This window comes from Takifugu flavidus, chromosome 2 (genome assembly GCF_003711565.1).
Source record: "Takifugu flavidus isolate HTHZ2018 chromosome 2, ASM371156v2, whole genome shotgun sequence".
Taxonomy (NCBI): domain Eukaryota; kingdom Metazoa; phylum Chordata; class Actinopteri; order Tetraodontiformes; family Tetraodontidae; genus Takifugu; species Takifugu flavidus.
Window position 1 is genome coordinate 17492669 of NC_079521.1, and position 21782 is coordinate 17514450.

General features: G+C 48.3%; 1 protein-coding gene across 6 annotated transcripts in view; it reads right to left on the reverse strand.

The window, feature by feature from the left end:
* zfhx3b (zinc finger homeobox 3b) overlaps window positions 1-21782 on the reverse strand; it is a 229888-nt gene that overhangs the window by 92728 nt on the left and 115378 nt on the right. For 3 of the 6 annotated variants that reach the window (XM_057025271.1, XM_057025269.1, XM_057025270.1), the window contains exon 1: window positions 19851-20304. The exons of 2 other annotated variants lie outside the window; for them this stretch is intronic. The gene's annotated coding sequence lies outside the window, so the exon portion shown is untranslated. Of the gene's footprint in view, window positions 1-19850; window positions 20305-21782 lie in introns of those variants that run through there. One more of the 6 variants, XM_057025264.1, reaches the window with a different exon arrangement.

Consider the following 21782-nt stretch of genomic DNA (forward strand, 5'->3'; position numbering starts at 1 on the left):
TTAGCTGAAGAAGAGGTTAAAAGTTTGTAGAGTTGCATCTGGCCTCCTGCCTGCTCTGTTGTTTATTGCCGTGGGCCTGAAGATCTGGTGCCAACATTAACCGCACCTGAACCGCTCCAACACACACAAACACACATGCACACAAGAAACGGGAACAAGCACATGTAGCCTGCACTTCTCTCCAAAGCCTTGCCAAGATGTCAGAATGTGCCAACCTTTCCTCCCAGCTCCACTAAAGTGTGTGTGCGCCTGTGTGTGAACTTCACTCGCAGATGCCAAGTCATGACTACTCATTTGTTAATACCCCATTGCTCCTATTACCCTCAGCTTTCCCTTTCCATCTTTCTGCCTTGTCACGTTGGATGACTGCCTGGCTGCAAAGCCCCCGTCTGCTTCAGCCAAATCTCCCCATCGTAGTCCCCAACAGTCTCCTCTGACAACAGTTACCAGTCTTCCAGACTTCAAAAATAAGGTCAGTGAACCCGAGGCAGGATGGGAGTTCTCAGGAGCCCTGTGTGCTTCCAGTTCAGAATGCAGCACTGACAGAACCAGTGAAATATTGTACATGGGGTCAGTATGGGCAGAAATCAGACAAAGAAGCATGGTTGGGTGCCACCCACTGAAGATCCAGGGGACAGGCTCTTCTCTGTTCAGCTTCATACTTTTGCAGAAATGCCTCATAATAATGTGCCAGCTTACGCACATCACACACATCCCCATGCAGGCTAAATTATGGCCGTAGATGACAGTGAAGAAAAAAAACGGGGGTCTGTAAAAGGGCAGCTGACAGACATATGGGGGTGGCGGTAGTTCAGAGGAGGGTACAGGCCGTACAGACTAGCCTGGCAGCCAGTCACTGTGAGGGGAAGCCACCCCCACCAACCCACTCGTCCAAGCCCCTCCTCTTTGCCCCGTCTTCTGAACTTGGTATGTTCTGGGCTGGAATGTTGAAGCAGGTCATGTTCACATGCACATCAAAAGCGATTAACAACAAGCCTGTTGGATTAAGATGAGTCTGTAGACCTTCACATCTCGGGCTAACCTCTTGAAAGCACTTGGCTTCCTTCTGCCACAACAGTATCCAAATTCACTTTGGCCTGCCACAGGCCTCTCCTGTGCTTGTGGAAGTAATACCAGATTACAGAGCAACTGTTGTTAAATGTTGATATAATGTGTTTTTCTTTCTCTTTTTCCATTCTCCCTGTTTGTGCAGCTGTTCTGGAACAGCGGGACATCTCGTTGTGCTGCACTTCCACCGTTTACTTTGCGCCAAATTGATGTCTCATTTCAGGTTCCTATAGATGAAATACGCACAGCTAGGCTTGGGAGCGGATCGAGTTCTTTTGATGAATAAAGCTGGCGGTTACAAAACATCTTATTCCCATTTTTTGCTCTTCTTCCTCTTTCAGCAGTCATGTGAGGGTTAACTAACCCTTCCGTGACTCAGCGATACCGGACATGTCCCGACAGGTGACGTACATCTCTGCAGTGTGTGTGCTGCACAGCCTGTGAAAAATTGGGGGATTTTCACCCGAGCAAAATGGCCTAAGAAAACAAAAAGGAGCAGTGGAAAGATGAACACCTCATTGACAAAATTCTTTTCTTTGTCAAGTCATAGTGCAAGAGAATAAAAGGAATTCCACTCAAGTCAGACACTACCCTGCCTTGAGATGCCAAAAAAAAGACTCATTTATATATGTCTACAGGATAGTTTAAAAACACACGTAAAGATGGAACGCTGTTCATGGAAAGCCGTGCACTACCTCGTCTGCCCCCTCCCTCCCTCCCTCTATGTGTACATGTGAGGACCCAGCAGGATGGAAGCTCTCCCAGGGCCCAGATGCTCTCTGTCAACACTGAGATTCCAGAGAGGAAGCAGGGCTTTACAGCGTGCTGCATACACACAGCCAGCACAGACAAAGACCAGGAGCCGGGAGAGGACAACCTGCTCCACATAAACACAGACCTCCCTGTCCCCTTTATGAGCCACTGGTTCTGCTTCCTGGCTCAGGATGGGCTCGGTTGAGAGTGAGCTAACAACAGCGAAGTCTCGCAGGCAGTGCATGAGCCACGAGTTCCTTGTGTTGGCCCCCTCCCAGCCTGCCACCGTCAAGAAGTAAATAGCTATTGGCTGCTCAATAAGTGGCTCCAGTGCGTTGGAGTGAGGGGTCTCCCCTCCACCACATTCTCCCAGCCTTGACAAGCATGTATTGACAGAGCGGTTACACACTAACCCATTGGGGGAAATCCTCTACTTTGTGCCCCAGGCAGCTGATAAATGGAACTCATAGAGTACCTGTGAGCATGATCTCCAACAAATGGACATGCAAAGGGGCTTTTTCACATGTGCACAGTTCAATACTAATGCAGTCATGAGTGCGAATGGAGCTTTTTATGTGTCTGCATTAATACCTCCATGTAAAAACATAAAGGAAAAAAAGAAAATGGCTACAGAAGTGTATGTCAGCAGATGTTGGCTTTTTTTTATACCTACGAAATAATAAAATCAATGGGCCCGGTGGCCATAGTTGAGAGGAGTCTGAATTATTTTCAACAGGGCCTTGGCAGCCCAGTCTTACATTCATTCAATTTAGAAATAAAGAATGAAGCAGCACAGGTAAAACACAGAACAGTTGTAGGCCAGGTTCAGGGGAGGAGTCGAAGAGAGTGTGCCAGAGGCATCAAGGTTAGAACCCCTACACTGAGGAAAAGTGGCCTCCCATCTTACCCCCCCACTCCTTTCTTGTCCGATTCACTGCTGATAAATAGCTTGGGGTGCAGCACTCGCTTTCACTTTGTGATATGATGTCAGTAACCTTCATTGATCTGCAGGCAGGCAGGCCGGTCTTATCGCTGCCTCTCCCTTATGATATACTGTGATCCAGGGCCTTGACTGCTTTTTAATACACTGCACTTTAGGTAACGGTGTCGCAGGCTAACCACCCTGCCTACTGACACCTGAGGCCATATTTTACTGCAGTGCTGCGATAGCCGGAGAGATAACGTAGAAGGGGGCCTGCCATCAAAGTGATAACAGTGGCTAAAGTGGCACAGTGATGCTGAGGGAATTCTCTCTTTTTCTACCGTAGATGATCAGGTGAAAAAAATGTCTCAGCCTATAATCTGTAGATATCTAACAAACACCCTTTTCATCCTTAAACTATGAGGAACCTCTACTGCGACCTGAACCTTTTAATCCAACGACTTTGTTAGACTGGATACCTTGGCTGTATTTTCTAAGTCTAATCAAGCACCTGTGTCAAACCCTAGAGCTGGTGTTGACAGAGCACACGGTTCTTAGCTGGTTTGAATTAGCGCTGACAATAACTTCCTCCCACCAGGTTTCTACATGCACTGGCTCGGAGAGCAACGCCTGAGCCGACTGTCAGGAGTCAGACTCGTATCTATCCACCAAATATCGGTGTAATCAGTGCAAACAACCTTGACAAAAAGCAAAGTTGCGCCTGAGTGTAACTATATAACCTCTGACGTACACTGAGCTCCAGCTAACTTCCACCCCCATGTTCACGGGTTGAGGAAGGCAGCAACTGAAGGAGACCGGACGACTAGCGGGAGAATTATCCCAACTATTGATTTTTGCTGTTGGGTATTACAGACGGAAACAGTGGGTTTATCAGGCCAGGATCCCTCTGCACTTTCACTAACTAAACGAGTATTTTCCGGGCTTATCAGGCAAAAAGCCTCTTACTGATGGTCTCAGCCTCCCCCACAACTAGACAAAGAGAAAGGCTGCCCGCTAATATGTCGCCACTGCACGGGTTAGGTGGCAGTGCTCTTTAAGGAACCTCGAAACATTTCACAAAGCCAAATTAATCTCTGTAGGCTCACAACAAATATCCCTCAGGGGTATTTTGCACAATATATTTTCGTATATTTGTTTTCTGGTATGGACTCGTGACCTCCTCAACTGTCTGCCCTTTGTCTTTTCTGTTTTACTATCTGTCTGTGGCTCAATGAAACTTCTGTTGCTTCTCTGCATGAGGACCTTAACCAGAGATAATGTGACGTCTTATAACCCTTGAGAGGAGCCCAATGCTGGCCTTGATCACAGAGAAAATTATGTATATTTTAATTACAGACAGCGATCCAGACGGATACTTGTGAAGCACCTATCCCAGGATCCTCGGTAAGTGTGCCTTCCTTATCTGTGAAACCTGAGAAGAGCACATTGCTTGGAATGTGCTGTGTTCTCTGGCATGAATTAAAAGTGAGCTGGTTACTTTAAGATGAAATTATACCGAAAAACATTGCAAATGTATACCCATTTCCCAATATTAATAATGAAGAAGAGTTGAGGCGGAGAAAATTTCCCCTCAGCAATTACCGTCCAAATCTATACACTGATCAATGCGCAATCCCAGGGATTGTCTTAATACATATAAAATATAGACAATGCTGCATGTGAAGGTGCATACGTTTACTGTGGTGTAAAATGACCTCAACGAGATGAGAGTATTATTAGTGAAATAAAGGTCTGGCGTAATGATTTACATATTTCATCACAGGCGGCAATGAAAGTAAGTGATTAAACACACAATGAGAACGATAGGGAGAGAAAGAGGGGACACAGTGGGAATATCGACAGGACTGAACAAGACAAACTGCTCAGCAGAACAAAATGATAAAGAAATAAACCTATTTCCCACTTGGGTCAGCTGTGTTAAAAGAGCATCATGGAAGAATAAGAAATGTTGGATAAATGCTGTGTGGTGGCACGATGCTTTGAACTCATTAAGCCAGAGTTTTTCTAACCAAGCACCCCATCAATTACAGCGCTTTTACGATTAAAGACTGTTTAAAATGCAAAAACGGTGCCAGTGACGAGGCACAGGACTCGCGGCCCTGCATGGGCACCCACGATGGGGGTGGCGTCCGTCTGCCCACAGGCCTGCCCTCGTGTGTCCAAGTCAGCCCTGTAATTTGCTCGGGGCGGAGATAAATCTTATCTCGCAGACCTGATTAAGTTTTTAATTTACACTCCAATCAATAGCCCAGGTCTATTGGCAATGTGTCTAAAACTCTATTTACCAAAGGATTCCCTGCTATCAATTGATCAAGGAGCAGACAGCCATAAATTATAGGGACATGTCTGTGACTGGGAGTAAGACAGAGAGCGGAGTTGGGCGGCACAAACGTATGGCCGTGTTGCACGTGATGGGAAGGATATGAGCTGTCGACTCATTTCAGACCCACACACATGCCTTTTTATGAAGTGCCGCTGCTCTGACAGCATTTGTCTTAACAGTTGACAGTCTCTTGGCATTTTATCCTCGCTGGCAAGTCCAGCTACGCTGAAACTAATGGCAGGAAGAAGTGGAATGGCAATGAGCGGCAACGCTGATGAGCTTGTTCGCACCCAGAGTGGCCGGTCTAAATGTCGGGACAAGTCAGACCTCCTACTTCCGGCCCTTTCTGCACGCACAGCATTATCTGTTTATAGTGCCTACTTTCCCAACGGAACAGTTACAAAGGATTCTGCGGGTCTGAGTTCCCCACACGGAGCTATCTGTGTAGCATCCTGCCTGGGAAACATTGTTTATGCACCCATTTATACCAGAGAAGAATTATTTTCTCTGTGCTATTTGCAGCATTCCAGAGGGCTGATTGGGGTTAAAGGAGATGGCAGAACCGACAATGAAACTCTTGACTGTCACAGCTGTAAAGATCCAATTAATTATGCTCAAGACCACACTCAAGTGATTTCTAGAAGTGGGGGTGGAACTACATCTTCATCCGGAGGTAAAAGGGCACAAACACATTTCAGGCTCTTCTCTGTTATTCCCATGCAGGGGAAGTGAAGGGGAGGGAAAGGAGGGCAGCATTATCACCGTGGAGAAAGTGTTGTCATGGCGGTTCTGCCATGACCCTGCTGACTCGCCAATTCCTTAACATGAGATCATTTTGGACAGCTGACCTCAATATTACTGCGCTCTGAGGCTGAAACAGATCTAAACTAGTGCATCACTCCCCTTCCCTGCCAACCAAATATAAAGAGCACACATGTTTAACAGCCATTAAATGGCCATTATAACCCCACACTTCCAATAACAGGAATTAGAGCAGTTAAATGAAATATAATAAACAAGGCAGTTTCCTTCCTTTATTTCCAGGGTGATAATCAATGAGAGGGAAAACATGCTGCGCTGCACAACTTCAGGATGTATGGAAATCCTAACATTACTTTGACAAAGCAGATAGGTAGCCATTCCAGTAAAAGGAAAATTTAACGGATTTCTCAGCTTCTTAATAGCTCAGTAGCATGTTTGTCACCTGTTTCCCGAGCGTGAACGGCTGAGAAGGGGAAAAAACGATCCCCTGAAATGTTTGGGATGATGTTATATGCTACTTTGTCATTAGTGGAGAAGGTGGCTCACAAAATCAGGCATAAACATGTGTCAGAATTACATGTAATTATAGTTGGAAAAACTTCCGCACGCAGGAATGAATCACCTCTGTGGTTGGTTAGCGTGCTAGGAGAAAACACAGGACCCTGCTAGCCTCACCCTCAGGGGCCTACTGGGACTAGCCAAGATAACGTGCGGTAAGGAAGGCAGACGGGCTCATGCAGCGTCAGTGGGGCCAGGATTCTGGTCCCCTGACTAGACTAACGGGAGAGCCACCGACGGATATATGTAATCAGCCCCATGTTTCTCTCCCTCACTCTCTGCCTCTCTGGCTAATGTCTCCGCCTGATTCGATTGAGGCAATTAGGCAGTAATCTACAGAGCTAGGGAGTGACGGAAACATTTCCCACTGTCCTCCTCATGTTTCTCAGAGCTGCTATAATTAGCTAACTTTGCTTCTCATTAAACATCAGAGCAGTATTTACATACCCAGATCCAATTTGGCTCCGTAGAGCCCATTCCTTTTAAACTGTCTTGAAACTCTGAAACATGTCTGTAAACAAAGGAGTGGGGGAGCTGTAATCTGCACTCGTTTCAATCTGATGCGTGTTTTTTGGTTTTTTGTGTTATTTTGGTGAGGCTGAATGTGGTTTGACTGCACAGCCTAAAAACGATGTCAGACGACAGGGTTAATGATAATTCCAGAGCTGTGCTTTCCAGTAGATGTAAAGGAAAACTCTGAGGAGGCCTGTCATGGCATGAAGAGCTCTTAAAGGTGGAGGACATCCTTCCATCCTGGTTTCAATGAGCCATCCAGGGAACTGGAACAGTAATCGCACCCTTATTCCCCTCTGGCTCATATTTGGCTTTAAATGGTTTATCCAGGGCACAAGCAAAACCAACATCACTGTCAAAATCTAAGATGTGGGTGGCGGACATCGCCTGTCCTGTAAAAACAGAATTTTAACATTCAGAACAACAAACTAGCATGAACTGGCCTCCCGCTGGTGTTCAGTCCGTTCGCATGTGGTCTCGCTTCATTTATTATGACAGACATTTCTAAATTACATCCCTAATCAGTTCGTCCCCAAAACACAAAAAAACATTTGTTCTCGCTGAAGTGGAAGAAAATCTGTTCCAGGACACAACAACAGACACTTAAGCTGGACAACAGAGGTCAGGTGGAGAGACAGAGCGGATCCCTTTTTAAAGCTACTCAGGCTGAAGCAGCTCTAGACGCCACCCCGAGTGTTAACTTTTGAAATGCAAAGCGCTGTGGATCATTTTATGTCCCCATGGTAACGCTGCCACTCCTCTTCAAAAATGCAATTACTGATTCTGGACTAAAATCATTGTTTGAGAATTAATGGTGTGTGTGTGTGTGTGTGTGTGTGTGACTACTGAGAGCTGACCTACTGGTCAACAAAGAAACTGCTCTCACTGTTGGCATTAATGTCTTTAAACTAAGCCTAAAATAATAAAAACAACTTTACAAGCAACAGTAGCCGACACCACTGTAGCTTGTAAAGCTAAACCTGCCGTTAGCATGACGAAGCAACAGAATAAACCCGTCTACTTCCAGTGGTCAGGTCAGCAGCGTCAAAAAGACTTTCTGAAATGTACTTCAGATTTGGTAAACCCGAGCTCTGAACCTTAAAGTGAGTGTGTGAACCAGGAATTTCGGACCTTCTGGTGCAGCGTGAACACGTGCAGAGGCGCAGGCAGGCCTGAGATGGATAATTCAATCAGAAGCACTGCAGCCTGACACAGATTCCCTTTGATGGTTGCGCTTTACTAGTAATTCATCTTTCTGGAAAACAGGCAGTATTCTAATAATCGTTTATATCTATTCCAATACCGAGAAAAAGGGGTGGGTGCAAACTCAATAACGAGGTTTCATTGGCTAACATCATCTGAGCGTCTTATCTCGATGCGTTTTTCTTTCTCAGGAAGTCAAATCTACCGAATTACTGTCTCAGCTCGAAAGTGACCACGCAACAGACAATATAAACACCCAGATGCACACTGACGAGTAGTGGAATGCATAAGTAAACAGTGCTGGGGCTGGAGCTGGAGCTGTGTGTAGAGGCCAGATGGGCAGGCATGGAGGCCAGTCCTGGGAAAGGGCTGTCCCAAACTCACACAGCCCTCCCCTGCACCCCTCTGGCCCTCAATGCTGGACTGCAGCAGGCCTGGCCTGAGCACCACAGGGTTAACTGCACTACCCCGTCCCAGGCGTGAAGTGAAACAATGAAATAATGGCAGCGAGTGAGCGCTCAAAGGCAGGGGGAGTGAGTGGGTGTGCGAGGGAGGGGGCTAATATAGGCTTCTGCAGATGTTGCCGAGCTTCTGCGGGTCACACAATCACGTATTAGCATTCCTGATAGAGGGAGCCCGGATTAGGGAACTGAATGCCTTTCTCAACACTGTCAGAGTTTGAACCCGCTGCCGAAGCCGAGCGGAGGGAGAGAAGCCCCAGACATGTGGCGAGGAAGAAAAGCACCCAGAGACAATGTTGAGAAAAGCGGCGCAAAATGCAGAGTGACAGACAAATTGTGCCAAATTGGTGGAGGGAAAAAAAAAAGAAACTAATGAACGAGTTTAACAATCAGGACAGACCGAGCATGAGGGGTTGCAGGATGTGTGATATATTTTTTTTTGGTGGCTGAATGAGTGGAAGAGCAAAGACAAATGGCTTTCTTTCTTCTTTGTGTGTCGGGGTGAGGGAGCGAGAGGGGGAAAAGACAAAAAGTGGTGTGAGATGTGTGCCGCTCTGTCCTTTTTCCCCAGGACAGAGGTCTCGGGAGGCCTCATATTTCTGACTGCTGTCAGGCCTGGGTGAGAGGCACAGACAGTGAGGGGCAGCTGTTTTCTGCGGCGGACCCCGGCTCCCCCAGACGTGGCCTTTGATCCGGCTCGGCTTCCTTGGCAGACCGACCCCCCCCTCCCCCCCTCCCTCCACATACACACACTAAAATGAGAGCATATTATGGTACGTCTGTGCCAGAGGAACAGCACATGACATGATAGCGGAGGTGTGACTGGCACAGCGAGGGCCAGAAATGTTGACATGGAACAGACAGTGAAACTCAAGCTGGTAACGCGAAGTGAGAAGCACCAGCAAACCACTTTTTTCTCTCTTCCCCTCTCTTTGTTTTAGCAACAAAGCAAATAATTTCACAGGAATGCAGCCGGGCCTGTTCGCTGTGTGTTCAACAGTGATTGTAGGGAATATAGGGACCTGAGCTACGTTAGCGTCCCCGCACACATACGTTGCTTTTATTCTTACAGTGTGTAACTTTCCTGGGTTATTTTGTGCTTTTGTTCATGCAAATAATCTTTTAAATTAAGGAAACATTAACAAATGAAAGCTGTAGCTGGCCAAAAGAGCGGATCCATATGCACGACAGGTGCCAGAGATTCGCTGCAACCTACGCTTAGCGTGCTGAGGTCATCAAAAACACCTTAAAACGTCCGATCCGAAGGGTTAGGATGGTCTACCTTTGTGCCTGCCCACAAGTGAGCTTACACGTTAATATTTGCGTCTGCCTCCACTTAAATTTGCATCGCGTTACAATTTGACCCCGAGGCATTTTTGACAGCCGCGGTAATTAGCCGAGAGCCCTATAGAGCCCGCTCTGGACGGTGGCGGTGATACAGCCGACTACAGGAGGGATGGCTGAAGCCGGGCCGCTGGAGGGAAGAGGAAGCAAACGGGGCAGCACGCTGCCTCTTTAATCTACTACATTAACTCCGGCGCAATAAAAGGAGGAGCTACTAGCAGGCAAACGACAGTGACACAAAAGGGGAGTGTCAATGAGGGGGTAATAAGGAAAGACAATGAGTAAACAAGCAGGGGAAGTCCAGGCTTGGCATGCTGAAAACTGCCTGCCTCTCACAGCCTGGCACACAAAGGCCCAGCTGTAATTAGCCACCCCAATAGGTTGTTTAGCATTTGCATATAAATGCCCTCGGAGGCAAACGCTAAACACGCTGACACAAGCCATGCCCAAAACAGACGTTCACCACACCTCTACCCCTACAGGAGGTCTCTGGGGTCCACTTAAGCTGGGTTGCTCCCTCCCTCTGCCTCGTGCTCGTACCCTCTGCAGGCAAGCTGGCATCTATTACACAGAAACCATAGTGTGGGTGCACGGTTCTTGTTTCCGAGGAGATTGAGCAAGAGTGAGGCCAGGCTTCCTGTTCAAGGTTTATGCAGCCATCTGTCACGTGAAAGTACACGTCGGCTTGGCCTCGGGATTCAGGGTTCAGTCTAAAAGAGATGTGCAGGTGCTCATCTGCCTTTCAGTTAGACACAAATTCCACCCACTGAGTCAAGGAAGGAACTGGGAGCTCCATGCACAGCGCAACCATCAGCTATTCTGAGGCAGGCGGGAGGGGAGACGGTGTGAGAAACGAGTGTTCTGTCTTCGCCAGGGCCAAAACATACACAGGCTTGTTTAATGTACCCTGTCTGGCAAGAGAAATGTAGAAAAAGCCAGATTAGATTAGAGGTAGACTGCATTTCCCCAAGGTCAAAGCTGATTTCATACTGCCCGGAGCTCACGTTTTCATGCATTATTTTAAAACAAATGTTCAAACAAATGAAGCCCATGTCTTAGTCTTCACTATATATAATGGATATGTATATATGTGGACTATATATATGTGTGTTTGTGTGTGTGTGTGTGTGAAGGAAGGAAGGAAGTGAGCCGGGTGTTTGGCCCCCCTACCCTCGCCATCACCTCTCTCTCCTCCATCTAAACCCATATTCTCTCCAGTGTAAACAAAGGCTGTGTCATCTGCACACTTGTTCTCCTCCTGCTGCTGCCGCTAAGAGGTAAAGTGTACGTCCGCACGGCTCCTGCACTCACAACACAGGCTACTTCCTGTGTTAATCCTCGGCGCAGAGTGCAGCGTTGCCATCCCACTCTGCTTGTTTTCGGAGCTTTGCTCACAGCACAGGAAGAGCGCAGACAGCGCGGCTATCCCCCAGCATTAATAACCTGCCTCTCACCTGCTGGGATGTCTGCTATTCTCCGCGAGGGCATGATCCAACATGAGGAAACACCTGGCTCCAGTGAAGAAGCAGGCAGCGAGAGGTGCCTATTCTACAGCCCCCTCCATTCCCCTCTGATACATTTACACTACACGCCTTGTCTGACAAGCAGGTACAACGTTAAATACGCTGACACAGCACATAATGTCGGTAATTTGTCTGTTTTTTTGTATTTTTAATTTTAGGGGCGTCAGAATAGGGGTTTCTGGTTGGCATCTGTTTTGTTTGTATGAAAAAAACTGCTCTAACAGTCAGTATCCGTTTAGAGCTGGGTTCTTACCTCAGCCTGACTTCCTATATGTGGTCAGGGTGTTCTGTTTCTCACCCAACAATGCAACAAGCTGCCACCTCCCTGGTGATGCAACACTGCCTATGTCAGATTTCATCTAAGATAGCGTGTGGCGCTGCAGAAACGCCACAACAATCAGCTAATAACGGGATTTGTTTGTTAATCTCAAACGGGCAGGGCGGATTTCTTCTGTCTGGTTCCACAGGAACGTCACCTACAGCCGGGCTGTCTCCGTTCATTAAACAGCGGGGGGGAACCAACGCCATGGCGACCAGCGGAGGCAAATGACGTTACAAAGCCGAGGTCACCAGTCTGTCACGGCCCTGTCTAGCCCTGCGTCATCCCCGGGGGACCCGCCCCACCCCCACCCCCACCCCCAACCCCCCTGAGCCAGACCGAAGCTCTGCTCTGTGGCACTGATCACCGGGATGAAAACCAAACGCTCGCGGGAGGCTTTGAGGCGGGTATGTAAATGTCGGCGTGATGAGGCGGCAGCCACTTTGTGGGGAGGAAAGGAAAAGAGCAGCGAGCACTCGCCATTAAAGTGGTTGAACATACATTTTAGCTGCTGTGCTGGCGGACGTAGAGGAGCATCTCCCCACCTCCTCAGGCGAAACACACACAGACACACACCCACACACACATGTAAGTCTAGATTTCCGTGGTGTTGTAGGGGAGTCTCTCTCTAATCAATTTATTATGAGGCGCTGGGGTCCTTATGTTTGTTCATTTACAGGGAGAAAATGAGAAAGAGCATTTGTTCTAGGTGTGCTGAGGGAACCCGCGCGTGTGGAACAGGCGAGGGCTGAGGCACAGGCGCCCCACACGCAGACGCGCAACACGCAGACGCGCAACACTGTGGTTTTGAGGAAATGTTTTAATTGCCCATCAGCGCAACATTTCATGCAGCCTGCACGCCGCCAGACAAAAACGGCTTTGCACCAGGGATCGTGCCGGTTCCGATGCAGCCAATCAAAAATCTTTCATAAATCCACAGACGTGCGCGGCGCAACAGCCAGATGCTTATTTGACCAGATGAAATGGGGTGGCGGCGGGCGGGCGCGCGCAGTATATCTTCTTTTTAATTACAAGGGCTGCGGAAGCGGGACTCTGCCATAAACAATCATCTGCGCTATCAAACGCGGCAAAATAACACACTCACTAAAAACGTGCTGCGGAGAACCTCTGCGATTTCTGCTGCTAACGCAACCGACAATGACGCCATGAAACAATGGACTCCTCCATCCGGCCAGCGGGGGTCAAGCAGACCTTAATGATGTCTAATATTCACACAATTCCAAGGGAGAAATGTGAATTTGAAGCTGAAGAACAATCTCACTCGTCTATTCTGTAATGTCAACGCTGACAATTAGCATAAAATGCGTTTATGCGAGGTGCTAACAGAGGTCAATACAAACTCACTGACTTCAGCAGCAGCAGTTCCTGTATCTGACCTGCACCTTTGGAGCTAGATCTCAAGTGTGAGAACTCTGTAGGACGGGTAATAGAACGTGCGATGCTGCAGAAGCCGTGTAGATCGGACAGTACGTGCACGCCGCAGTGGCTCTGACTGACGGCACCAAACAGGAAAACACAGCAGCAGAAGCTGGAAGAGCGCTGACATCAGAGGACGCTACAGCACTTAGAGGCCATTTTATTGCTTCGCTGTGGTCAAGTGAGGTGCACCGAGCTCAATTCCACCACAACAATGGCAAAGAGGGCCGCAGAGACAAAAGGGGGCTATCCCTGGTTCCTTAACCCCTTCACCACTGGAAGGTCCGTCGCCCGGCGCTCTGCTTCCACCACGCTGGGCCGCGTTGATGAAGAGAAGAAGGACGTAACTTTTCACGCCCCGCGTGGGCGACGACTGTCGCTCGTTGTCTCATTCCGCGACCGCACGCGGACATCAAGAGGCGATTTACAGGTGGGGTCGGACGTCGTCTCTGACCAGCGAGCGGCGAGGTAACTACCAACACGCCGCAGCCTGCCCTCCCATCTGCGCCCCTCCCTGTTCTGCCTGCTCTCCTCCAGTGAGAGGATACACATTTGCAAGTAAATTCCACTTTTTTTTTTTGTCCAGATCTGGAGAGAGCGCGCGTGTGTGTGTGTGCGGGCGCGCGTGAGAGCGGGAAAGGGCGCTCCTGCCACTGCTCTCTTCCTTTCTTCTCCCTATAATCCTGAGGAGGATAAGCCGTGAAGTACACAGAGAGGAAGTGGCAGAGACCTGCTGGGGTGCAGCACATCCAACATTCCTAAAGCACCCTCAGATGCGCAGGAAGAGCCACCGAATCCCGCTCGGCCGCGCCGGCGCGTCAGCGTCACGCCGCAGATCGGCTGCGCACAGAGAGAACGTGGAACATCAGCACAGACAAGATGAGGACAGAAACCGGTTCATATTCAAAAAAGGGAAACACTGCACGTGTCATTTTTTTAAAGTGCAATGCTGCTAAATTTACACTTTTCACACACACACACACACACACACACACACACGCACACACACCACACACACACACCACACAGTGAGTGTTTGCTATGATCAGTAGAAACATAAATGTGTGTTAATGATAAGAGTGGATATGTATTTATTTACATTTCATAAACGTGAGTGAGCAGTGCTGTTTGAAATATATTTCAGAATTCAGATAAAAAAAATAGACTAAAATGGATTTGAGGCAGTGCAACTCAAACACTCAGTATTTTAAACCTGTCACACTCTCTCACACACACACACACACACACGCGTACATTTAGCCAACACAATGCAGATTTCACAGACACAGATAAACAATGCGAGGCCAGTTATCACTCCTCAGAGCACAGTAACGTAGAGGAAGAGGAAGAGGGTGACAAAGAAGCAAGCGGAGATAAAAAAGATGGCGTGTGTGTCGTCAGAGTCACAGGCCAGAGGGGCCCGTGTATTGTTCCAGCGCTCGGTGGGGAGAGAAAGGCGACCTGGGCTGCCTCTGTCTGCGCGTCCTCCATGTTTTATGCATTCTGTCTTTTGTGATGATAAGCGCCGGCACGGAGGGTGGAATGCTGGCCTCCAGGGTCCAAGAGAGGGGTGGGCTTAGGGGATGCAGGGGTGCAGTCCAATTTTGGAGACTTTGGACTCTTTTCTGTCATCTGTCTCGCTCACATGGGGCAAGCGAGAGGTAACAAACCCCTTTCCTACCCCTCCGTGAACAGAGTTAGCTGCTGCTGCCAGTAGAATAAACTAAATACGGTTCACCGTTAGCTGCTTTGTTACGATTGCAAGCTCACGCAGCTCTCTCTCACGAACACACACTCAATCACACACACACACACACGCACACGCGCAGCTTTTACGATACTGCCAGCAACAGACAGACAATCATCGGGAAGTCTCTTCTCAAATCCAGTAACCCGGGAGAACGCTCTTTATTACTGTTGCAGCGTGGTTCTGTGTTTTCACTACACCAATACTGTCCATTTATTACAGCCACAATATTGAAATCCTACCCAAGGACACCCACACGTCCACAACTGCAGCAGCCGTCGTTTATTGTTGGAAGCAGAACACAAATTTGCATCCCGTACTGTTGCGCTCTGACACCTCGTGGATCTCCTCGACCGGGAGAGACAAAGTCAAAACAGAAGTCAGACTTTTAAACATGCTCCAGAATGGCTTTTTCCCTCCCCTCCTTCCTGCCTCTGTATTCTCTGCGTGTGTGTGTGTGTGTGTGTGTGTGTGTAATCACAGCTGTGTGTGCCGCCGCAACAAAAGGCCGGTGTGATTCCTCTCAACGCTCCAATACTATTTGCATTTTTTTTTAATGGTTGGAAACGTAGAAAATGTCTGCCTGCATTCACAAGACTTCTGCTTCTGACTCACACACACACACACACACACACGGAGAGATACACGTGCACCTTCGACAGACGTAAATCTGATTATCCCGCAGATTTAACCGAGATTGTTAGCGCGATGGAGTATTGTGAATTAGCAAAACCACAAATAAGCCGGTCCCGCTTCCAGATGACAGCGAGGAGGAGGAGGAGCAGCCCAGAGGAGCTGGAGAGATGAAGAAAAGAGAGGATTTTTCTGTGTAAAGAGGAGTCCATCTGGACGCTCGGGGCGGCTGGGATTAGGGATCAGGTATACACCACTGGTGCGTGCGCGCGCACACACACACCTGAGAGCCACAGTCATCTCTTTCACTTCCCACATTTGTGCTCATCCTGCACTGAGCTCAAATCCCACCCCTCGCCCGCATGCTTGGATTTTTTTTAAATACCGGCATGAGAAGCAGGCTGGCCTCTGCAGCAGGAAGAGCCGGTCGTCGCGGCGCGACCTTGCATATTCAAAACGGCGTGCGGCGTTCTGAGCCCTCCTCCCGTGTCCCTACAGCTGCTGCTGACGCGGACGTGATGCTGACGCGTGCCCCCCCAAGGTAGACGTGGTTTATAATAGTCCACCTTTCAGAGGCCAGCAGGAAAATGGAGGATTTCAAATCATTTAATAAAACCAAAATGCTTTTTTTTAATAAAATTTAAACGTAGGCCGACTATTCCTGCAGCACGCTGAACGTTTATAACATGAATCTACTGGTTACCCAAAGGGGGCTCTCTCCTACTGAGACATGCTGATGATCCCCCACCCCCCCCACTGTGCCGCAGCACGGAAAGGTGGGAGTTAAAGAGGGAGACGTGCAGAGACACATGGAGAACGGGATGGAAGGAGAGAGAGAGACGCAGAAAGGGTTATGATAGCCATTTTTGCCCCCCCCCCCCACGCAGAGCATAAAATGAGCCTATCCGTGACGAGCACTGCCCCGTTTGCCTCGTTCCCCTCTCTGGAAGTGGAATCCCCACCTAAACACTCATGATGACATCTGAATACACCTGTCAGCGAGCACGCTAATGGGGAGCAGAGGGAACGGCCGACGACCATTTTGTGGCGCAGAATCAGCCGAACACGCGATTTTATTTATTTTATTTTTTTCTGACATGGCGAGGAAAATAAATCACAACACACACGGAGGCAAACGCGCCGCGTTCCCCCAGGTGACAGATCACAGAACCAGAATTTCAATTTTGAAAAATCCTAAATAAGCAAACATGCTGTTTGTGGTAATTCTGCATCTGGGCGAGCACGTTTCCAATTTTGTCTATTTTAAAAAAGGGCAAAACTCATGACAATAATCAATCAAATGAACTATTTTCAATTCATTCTGAGAAGAGCGATGAAAATCCCGACTGGGTGGGAGATTTAGCGTTCAGAAATAAGAATAAAATCCACTGATAATCCATCTTCTGTAAAATTAATATCGATTAAACGACATTCACAGAATTTCCACGGTTAAAAAAAGAAATGAAATAAACGCTGTCTGTCGTGAACACGCTCACGCTTCCAACATCACACCGGAGGATGAGTGTGTGACATTATGGCGTAGTTAGCTGGAAACACAAAAAGCTGACAAACGCATATTTGAAATAGCAAACATAAAGCCAACGACATGCCTATGCCCAAACGAGGAGCGGATACAATTAAACATAAATATGTGTGTGAGACGAGAGAGGAGAAGCTGACAGGTGAGATGACAGTAAACAGTTCTGCTGTCTTTGTTTTGTAACAGAAGCCAGAGAGAGGAGGAAGGAGGCGGAGGAAGAGGAGAGGAGAGGAGCGGTACTGTCAAACGGGGGTGGGGGGGGTGGTGGTGGTGGTGGTGGGGGGGTGGGGATCATTCCACTTCTGGCACAGCAGCCTACCTGGCTCATGTGCACGGAGACTTTTTGGAGTTTCTAATCACCGCAGATTAATCTGAAACACACCGTGCACCACTGCAGGCACACCGCAAACAATAAGGACCAAACACACACACACACACACACACACACACACACACACACACACACACACACACACACACCAAAACATCTGGATTATTCCAGAACAGCAGCCCTGTCTCCATCTCCCAGTTTATTTCGGTCTCCTCTCCAGTCTAAAAGGTAGGGATCTGTTTATCTGACCTCTTCCCCTGATTCCTCCTCTGTGGCCCACGGCTATCTGACCCTTCCACCCGACCCCCCCCCCCCCCCCCCCTCACAACTCCCATCCCTCAACCCCATTTTCGTCCTCCCCTCTCCCACCCTTGGCCCTCTTCCTCTCTCTCTCTCTGGCAGCCGCTTTTAGTGCATGTTACCGCCGTGCTTTTTGTTCCTACAGTTCCTAAAATAAAGTCAGCTTTTCTTCCCGCAGACGTGCGCAGCAGAAGACGCCGGCAGCCCCCCAGCAGCCCCCCAGCAGCCTTCGTCCCAGACACCCTCCCCTCCATCCCTGGGCTCTTTGCGGGGGTTTCCTCGCTTTCTATTTTATCTCTGCACTCACTTCGTGACCCCTGCCCCCCTCCCTCAGTTCCTTGCTGTCTGACCTACCCCCCATCCCCTCTGCTCACCATACATACACAGGGTTTTTTTTTAAACCCCCCCCCCCTTTTTTTTCCCCTTTTCCCCAAACTGTGCACATACCCCATCCTTCCCTGGATCTAGGCGCTCGCAGACCCTCCGTTTCGTATTTTTCCCGTCACGTTGCGAGAAAAATAAATGTCCAATCGCGAATTCCAACTGCGGCACCTTTCCGTGCCCGTGCGCGGCCCCGTCAGCTCGCTTTTTTTTTTTTTTGCTCACGATCACCGAGATTTTCTGCGTTTTGATGACCCCCCCGCCTATTTCCCGTTGACAGCATTGTTTTAAACAGCAATAAACTGTATTTGTTGTTTCTCTTCTTTTTTATTTGATTTTTTTTAAGTTTGTGCACTTTACAGGCCGCCTTTCGTGCCTGCGCGCCTCTATTTTGCACCGTTTTTAAGGTGGCCACGCTGCAGCTGCCGACTGATCGAGCCCCGGAGGAAACTTTCAGGTTTCTGGACCGATTGTGGTTTGTTTCAGGTCAGATCTAAGGCAGAGGGATCTCCTGATCCCCGGCACCTCCGTGAAAACTCCGATCCAGTAGCCCGGTAGTTGCAGGCAGCCGGCGGAGGCTCCAGCGAACCACATGTCCGCCCTCGCGGTCGCATATCGGGCTGTCCGCGTCCGAGCCCCGCCGATCGGCTCCGGTCCTGGAGACCCCGAGCTTGGATCTCCCCCCCCCCCCCATTCTTTTTTTTTTTTTTTTTTTACCTCCACCACATTCACATAAGACACAGTCGCGCAAACACGAACCCCTTTTTTCCGCGTGCACACGCGCGCACACGCCGATCGATTTGCATGTGACTGGGTCCGTGAAAGAGGAGAAACGACTTAAAAACAAGGCTTCGGAGAGAAAAATCAGCGGCGAAAATAAAACCCCCCGAAAAGAGCCGGCGGAGCGGAGCGACTGTGACAGAGCGGCTGAGCCGGGGCGGGGGGGTCGCCGGCTGGGGTTTCAGGCACAGACGGATCGGAGAAAAAGCCCCCCTCCCTCCCAAAAAAAAAAAAAACGCGTTTATCCAGAAGAGGATTTCATAAAAACGCGGCGGTGCTGAAAAGCCACGGATGTAGCGAGTGTCGGACGCGAAAGGGGGAAAAAATCGAATTCGACAGATGTTCCCTGCTCGCCGGACGCCCACGGAGCCACTGGCTGGACACGGAGCTCCTTTTCTGGGCTACGCTCGCGTGGAGCTGCCGCTGCCTCTCCGTCCGATCACCATACACCCTCCCACCTTTTCCCCCCCGTATAACATCCGTGCCTTAAAAAACACGCTTCTCGACACCCATGAGCCCCCCGTGTCCTTCCCCGGCCCCGGCGAAACGCACACATTTGTCCGAAAACCGTGTTTTTTTTGCCCCCGTCTTCGTCTTCTTGCTACGGCCAGCAGCGCGGAGAGGATCGCTGCTGCCTCTGCCCGCTTCTTATCTCCCAGTCATGAAGAGGAGAGGACGGACGCTGATGTGAACACAGGTAACCATACAAATACAGACGAACCAGAAAAGAAACCTCGAAAACAGAGCGGGGGAAACGAAGCAACTTGCACGGAGCGAAGTTGAGCTCGCCGAGCGTTTGCGGCGGTGGGAGAACCGCCAGCTCCGCCGGACGCGGAAAGTGCGAGCAGACAGGAGAGATTCAGATAAGTCGGGGAGGAAAAAGGATCGTGGAAAGCAGAGAAAAAGAGACAAACGCAAAGTTGAAACTTACAATTTCTCGCTGGCGCTTTGTGATCCTCGCGTTTTAATCCAGTATCGAGAAGATTTAGCTAAAGATCCCATCAAGGCAAGTCCCCTTTTGGTCAGTTTGCGCTTAGGGTGGCAAACGAAAGATCATTGTTGTTGCGGAGTGTACAAAAACCAAGTAGGTACTATTAGTTGTTAAAGGCGATATAAAAATAATTTGGATGCAAAGCAGGCGATGAGTCTTGTGTTAGAGCGAGCGAGGAAGAGGTGAAAGTGAGATCTGGTGATTGAAAAGAAAAAACTCTTTGGATCTTTATTCCTGCTAATTAGTTTCCTGCAAAAAATGGCTGTGATTAATTCAGTGCGCATGTGCTTCATTACACAGGCACGAAGGGAAGGGCTAATTAGCCGCCTTCTGGATCAATAAGATTCAGCAAAGGAGAGAGCTCGGGGAGAGAGAGGGGAGGGAGGGAGGAGGAGGAGGAGGAGGAGGGATGGATGGATAGATACAAGTAGGGAAAAAAGAGGAAAGTAATGATCAGGAATTGAAAATATGGAATTAAGAGCAGCGGAAAGTAAGAGTTTGATGAGACGGAGGACGGGGAAAGTTGGGCGCGGGGCGGGCGAGCGCGCCAGCCGCTTTACGCACGCCCTCGTAGCCTCTCTTTTCCCCCTTTTCGGACGTTTTTGTCCCGATTCTTTTTTTTAAAAAAAGAACTTTTTGTATAAAAAAAAACAAGCTACGACATTTACTTATTTTAGCCGCCGCGCGCTCAAGTATTTGATCCCGTCGCCTCGAAACATTGTGTTACATTTTCACTTTAATGGGCACATTTTTAAAAATAATATATATCCAATTACGACGGAAGCAGATAATACACGTTTAGATCGGTCTTATATTGTATATTTTATAATGTATTTATTTTTGAAGCGTGCAAATATGCACACAGCCTTTCTGTAGCAACACTTGTTAACTTGGAAAGAGCGTTTAAAGCAGGAATGCAGGAGTGGAGGCTGCACCGGCGTGTATCACTGTTGTCATGTGCACTTTTAGCGTGCGTGCAGTGGCACCTGGAGAATGTCACGGATAACCACGACTCACGGCTGCAGAGCTACATTTTAAAAATTATCATTAAAATAAACGCGCGGAGTCGGAAAATGGCGCAATTCAGACGCGTCATCTGTCTTTATATTTAATTTTTTTTTTTAAAAGAAAACTTTGATAGAGCTCCCCTATTCAACCTTAATGCTGCAGCATAAATAAAAATATGGATTCACTTTTTAATATGTAACAAATGTGATTTTTTTCTGAGATAACACTCAAGCTGAAGCATTTTTGATCACATTTAGGTGTTTTGTCTCACACAGTGATGAGTTAAAATTACAAAGAAGAATGAATATAAATTTAGAAATGAACGTATGTGACTAAATGTTGGAGGGGAAATTACGGTTTATAAAATATGACGCTTGCGCGAGAGAACGTCGCCTTTAGAGTAACTCGGATATCGAGTTTTGCCCAGTTTTATTAATATTTTCACTGTGAATTTCGTGATATAAAAGAGGGCAGTTTTCTGAAATGATTGGTGGTACAAAGAAAATAATTCTTTACAGTAAAAATTAGAATCTCTGGATTTATACTTTTGCAAGTGAATTCTTCTTTTATGCTTATACAATTCCACTTTGTGCTTTAAGGGAGTGAGAATATGCCTTTAAAAAAAAGAAAAGAAAATCATATATTGTGTGGATTATTTGGATTAGAACAGTGAGATCTAAGATCCCCTCCAGTCCATGAGTGTGTGTGTTCCGGAGGGATGGAGAGGAAACAGGTCCAGACTGGTGTGATCGCGTCACCAATAAGTGTGTATCAGCTCCGGTCTCCTCAGCACCCGTCCCAGTTTTAGTCTTAACCCCAGTGGCAGCGTGTGACGAGGCACCAGCCGTTGGTTTCGGTCCATTT